Below are 6,000 nucleotides of genomic sequence, written 5' to 3'. Positions count from 1 at the left end.
CCATTAGTTCGACTAGACATTTGATTTATAATTAAGGATTTGCAATTGTTTATCGTTTCTCCTTGGAATCTTCTCTCACGGGAATTAGTCGGGCATATCAGTTCTCATTAACATGAAAACGGGCGCGGGCATCGCTACGGCACGGTACTCCCGGGCACGGAGAGCGGATTCATCTGGCATCTGGCTGTTGCGCAACTCGCGGCTCGTTTCCACGTAACATCCGGGTGGAAAAATGCACGAACCTTAGCGAAATCGAACGAGACCCTTCTCGCAGGGGCAATTCCGAGATGCACGACTCGCTGGAGCACGGGCAAGGATCTTTAACGCGCGGTTAGAAGAACGTACATACCTCGCAAGCGAGAATAATCGATGGGAGCACCTGGGAGATTACGTTCGGAAATCCACGAGAACGTGGCGGATCGCGCCGTCGTTGCTTCCGTTGCGGTTGTTGTTGTTGTTGTTGTTGTTGTTGCTGCAGTTGGTCCATCCGACTGTGGGATGGATCGACTCAGGCCGGCGCAGGCAGCACTTCTTAACAGAAGATCCACCTGCGGCGGAGAGAGAGTCTTGCCCTTGCTCTTCTCCTGTCTCTTAACAGCTCATTAAGCACGTCCAGCTTCCATCGGCCTCTCTATACGCGAACTGTGCTCTCGTCCTCGAGACACGCAAAGTCCTCGACCTCCGTGAATTCCTCAGACAAGCGGCGCCGGAAGACGCCTCGCTACTCTTTGGGCAGCGTTCAACGTTCAAAAGTCTCGCGAAAGATGTGATAATTAAAAAACGTCGGATTTACTTCCCGAATGCACAAGCTACGTCGGTCCCATGTATCGGGGATCACAAAATGTTCGTATTAAACTAAATGGGAATGCTGAGAAATGCGCGCGATGCGTGCACGTATCGTAGCTTTTTTTTGTAACTTGTTGCCTTACGCTGTTGTTAAGTAGCACCGCTGATTGCAGAATAATCTGCCTTTTTTTTTTCTTGTTTCCCATGTGACCGCGAAAACTCACAAGCACTCGCGGTGCGCACAATACTACTAAGAAAAATATCATAGATCTGAAAAATAGAAAGAATTTACCGGGTACTCGTCTCTTCACATGAATTCGGAAACCGTTATGTCGTTGAAATAATTTCATTCGGGATGCGTGGGCAAGAAGAACAATATAGAGCCTCTTCGATTCGTGAAGTCGATAGCGCAATAAGAACCAAATCGGATGCGCGCGGAAGATCTGTTAAAATCATTAGACTGCTCAATTAAAGCACGCCTAATTGTCTTGTCACATCCTAGACACTCGCCGTTAGATACATTAACGAATGTAATGTACGATGACGAATGGAATTAAAGATTGAATGATAAGGTAAATTGAAAGTAAAACGTTTACGCGTTAGAGAAAGTACAATAATTAATAGATACAGAAATAATTTCTTTTTTTTTTAATCGGTAAAAAGAGAGAGAGAGAGAGAGAGAGAGAGAGGACAGGAAGGAAAAAATATAGAAATATACACCAAAAATTTAACATAAAATCTAATTTTAATCTAATTTTAATTTTAATCAAAAGTAGGAAAATCATTGTATTTGTATTTATATACATTTAGCTACCATGTCAGACGTACAAAATGCGGAACAGAAGAACGTTGCAAGAACTAAAGTAATGGACGAGGGAGTGTATAGTCACGCGATCTTCGGTCGCATCAGAAAGCATCCTTTGCCGAGATCACGGGGCATTCGTGCTTTCCCACTGGTTACCCCTTTTACGGAACTATAAATTACATTTTCGAGCACCTACCTCGATATATCCAATTTGTTGTATAAATCCGTACATGCTATTTCGTTTACACTTCAGAAGATCAAGGTGAAGCAGGCCTGTTATTATTATCAATCTCTCTGATGCTGTAACATTCCTTTTAAGTCCCTAATATCGACGGAATAGGAAGCTCATTTGCCTATATCCATATGTTCTTTACATTATTATAACAGAAGATTCCTATAATCATATAATGAAATAATCTTTTAGAAATTTTTGATTAAGAATAACAATGCAAAAATAAGACTTACGATTTGCGTGCCTACAAATGGAATATTTCATTACCGCGCTGTAATTAAAAATGAATTTTAACAGCAATCGATAATTAGTTGCATCAATAACATCGATCCGTTGAATTCACTGGATACCCGCCAGATACTATCTTACAATGAAATTAATTTAATAATTATCCGCCCCGGCATATCTCTCTTCCACTCTCTCTCTTTCCGTCTTTCTCTTTCCCCGAGAAGATTTCCTTTTTAACGTATCGCATTCGCGCCGGATAAAACTAAAGGCGACTGTGACTCGCTAGTAAGTAACTTATAATTAAATCACGAGGAGGTATGTACGCCCATCGCCTCGTCTTCCTTCATTATTTCTGTACACGTCAATACCCGGCATTCGCCGGACGCGCTTCCGAAGAAGTTTTCGTCCGCAGAGAACGATTGGAGAGAAGCTCAAAATAATTTATTACTAGTACTTTAGTACTTCCATAGCACGGCGTTTTACAGCGCGTCATTCTAATTAGCCATTCTAATTAGCCAATAAATTATTCTGCAGATAGAAACATCTAATAACGACCGATTATTTCATCTTTCATATATTGCTAATGCTCTATTACGTTTTAATGCAATATTAATAATAAATTCGAATTTTTTTAGAATTAAAAAAAATATATAATTTTAGCGCCTGTCGATTTTTTTCCGCGATATCGACAAAAAACAGGGAACAAATAAAATTACCAATATATTGTTCTCCGACAACTCGTGGGAGTATCTGGACGTTTTCATGGTCATTTGCCGCCACGGTTCGGTGAACTCCCATCTTTCGTTCTCTTTGTTATTTTCCACAAGCGGCTAATTTCATTACCGACACGAAAGACCGACAGACACACATCCCACATGACGATGTCGGCAAAAGTTCTGAAATACGAAGGTATTATTAAAAAAAAAAAAAAAAGAATTGTTTCTGAAAACGCGAAGAGCAACGAAGAAAGCTTACGGTGTACATGTACGCGCGGGCACAGCATTACTCGATCCCCAGGGGAATTTATCTGTCAACGGATAATGCACTATATAGATAGATGAGCGGATAATTAGATAAGATTGATGAGCGGATCACGCGGGGCCGACAGATAAATCGCTAATACTCGCGCGTGCGTACCGCTAGATAACACGCGCAGATAAAGAGAAATACAGATAATATAGATCAATACCGTTTGAGCAATTACACTCGCCGACGGAAAAATGTAGATACACGTGTAACACAATAATTGCAAACATCTCACAGGTGCGTGACGTTCTTTCTCCCTTTCTCTTTTTTTTCTTCCTTTTAAAGAAAGAAATAGATTGTGCCTTGTTATCGGAGCACCCCCGCACGGTCTGAATAGTGATACGTTTTCTCGTAGATCGCTAATCGCGACGATGGATGCAGATTAGAATTGTGCGCGAATAAGGCGCACGAAATCGTCCGTGTGCTTCCGGATTCGATGAATAAGACGTATTGCGGATGTAATTCTAATGTACCGATAATGATCCGAGGGGTGTGGTCCGGCAACCGACAAAAGGCAATTATATTCATATATGATTGTAATTGAACAATTGTACGGCGAAAGTGGCAATTTGTATTATAAGATTGCAGCCTTCCTCTTTTCCATCTCGCCGTAGGAATTACTTTCCCTTTCTTCACGTGACGTTTAATAGATGTTAAGATGATAAAATAATTAAATGTAATGATAGACATAGCATTATCCAGCTAGTTATTATTTTCAAAATGCAGAAACCCGAATTCAATGTCGAACAAATGTTGTTGCGAGATACGATAAGATGATGATAAAAAATGAACACCGAGGGAGGATCAAATTGCAGTTGTATGCATGGAAAATATGTACATCGTCAAGCGACATCGGGCGATCTTCGTATGGATTTATTCGTGCATCGGTTGCGAATGCATTGATAAATAGTTTCAAATCATAGTCCTTCTTTCCCAGAGATCCGATCTAACTACAGATAATTGCGACTTATTCAAAGCGATCGGTTGTGCCCTACAGTTACCAGAGTACATCCAGGCTACGGAAGCCAATGGCTACTAGAGAGAGAACTCGTAAATGATGTAAGAATCGTGTTCTGCAGCCTATTGTGAATACAGAATGTCAGGCAATGAATTAACAGATCGAGCATCGGCGGAATTTAGAAGATAACAAATTTGCTAATAATTTATAAACCTAGTGGAACTTAAAATTGCGATTATGCGCATGTGTACGTGTGTGTCACATCTTACGGTAATATAATTAAAATTAAAAACACCGTTATGCAACGGTGCATCTTAATCAGAAGAAGATCAATAAGAATCGGCAGATGGGGAACGTATTAAAATTATCGTTGCGCTAATCTTTGCACTCGAAAGTTGGCAGACGCCTATCGAGACGTGCGTGCTATTCGCTTGGTAGATCGATAACTCGTCCCTCTAGCAATCTGCGATAAATCGTTAATTACACGATCTAATGATCGAATCCGCTCAATTCCAGGCGACGTGCGCAGACGAACACCGGATAAAACATGCGGCGGAAAATATTCCGATGCAGCCAGAAATTAACGAACAAAGGTACACGAGGGAAAAGTGTTTCTTCAAAACTCAAAGTTTTGAAGATATGTATGTTTTTCCAATAAATAATTTCCACAATTAACAATATATACATATAATAATAAATAATTTTAACGTGTTAATCAAATAAGCAAAATGAATTATTATAAAATAAGTGTAAGGCAGAAACATTTTAATCTTCACTTACCGTAAAGTCTCATTACACACAATAACAAGAATTGTCAAACACATTCTTTTATTCTCTGTGATATTATTTAATATATAAGTCAAATATCAAAGATTACGCGTTAGATTCTATCTTGGGGTTCGTTGATCCAAGGAGGGTGACCCTGACGATCAGGGTCGTCGCGGTGTAACAATAAGTTTGAAATCCTATTGAGCACAGGTCACCCGATCGCGTCGATGTACCTTTGTTCCTGCTCGTTTTCTTCGCCGACCCACCGATGTCATCTCACGCTCCGACACTCTGCGGTCAGTCAGTCGTCACGATCTGCGGAAAGGCTTTACACTGGCAGAGATTGATCCTCGTCGGCCAATAGAATGCTTCTGCTTAATAAGCCGCATTCTTTTTTTCTTTGCGTTCACGTCGAACAGTCGCAAAAGTTGTCTCGCGTCGGCAGTGTTCGCCTCCGTTAACCCTTTCGGTACGGAACTGCGCAATGAGGGAAACACTCCGTGTGGCCGCAACAAAAATAGTACTTCTTCTTACTCTAAACGTATACCATGTACCCGCAGACCGAAATGAACTCCATCCGAGCCGCATATACGCGCGAACAGCAAACTCACAGAGGGTTAATTGTGAGAAACGCCCTGGGTGTAATCCCCAGGTAAGGAGAGGAATCTCTACCTGATCGCTCAATTTACGCGAAAGTAAGTAATTATACAAGGCAAGTTGCGCCTCAGTGTCGGATCAATCTCTTGTATCCGCTCGAGCGAGGAATTACGAGCGAAGAATTACCGCAATTGCGCAAGATAACACTGATTAGTAATATGATTTTCTGAGGGAACACAAAAAATGCGGCTCAACACACTGATCATTTGAATTCAAAAGCAAATCTCTCGCCTCTCAACGACGAAGCACTAAATGTATGTGCTTTGCATATTATGCACGTTACATTGTTGCTCTAATGAAGCTGCTTGAAATAGTACCGCAATAATTGCACCCAATTATATCAATTATTAAGATTTGATCTCTTCCATCACGCGACGTATGCAATTAACATTTGTGATATTAATTCTATAATTATTAGATTTATATCTATTACAAATCTATTCTAGTAATCTATTTTAAAATATCTACATCACATTACACCTATAATATGTTGAGTAATAGTTTAAACAGAAGTTCAAACAAGATATCACCCGTCACGTA

This window comes from Monomorium pharaonis, chromosome 3 (assembly GCF_013373865.1).
Source record: "Monomorium pharaonis isolate MP-MQ-018 chromosome 3, ASM1337386v2, whole genome shotgun sequence".
In the NCBI taxonomy this organism is placed as follows: Eukaryota; Metazoa; Arthropoda; class Insecta; order Hymenoptera; family Formicidae; genus Monomorium; species Monomorium pharaonis.
This window is presented reverse-complemented; position numbering follows the sequence as displayed.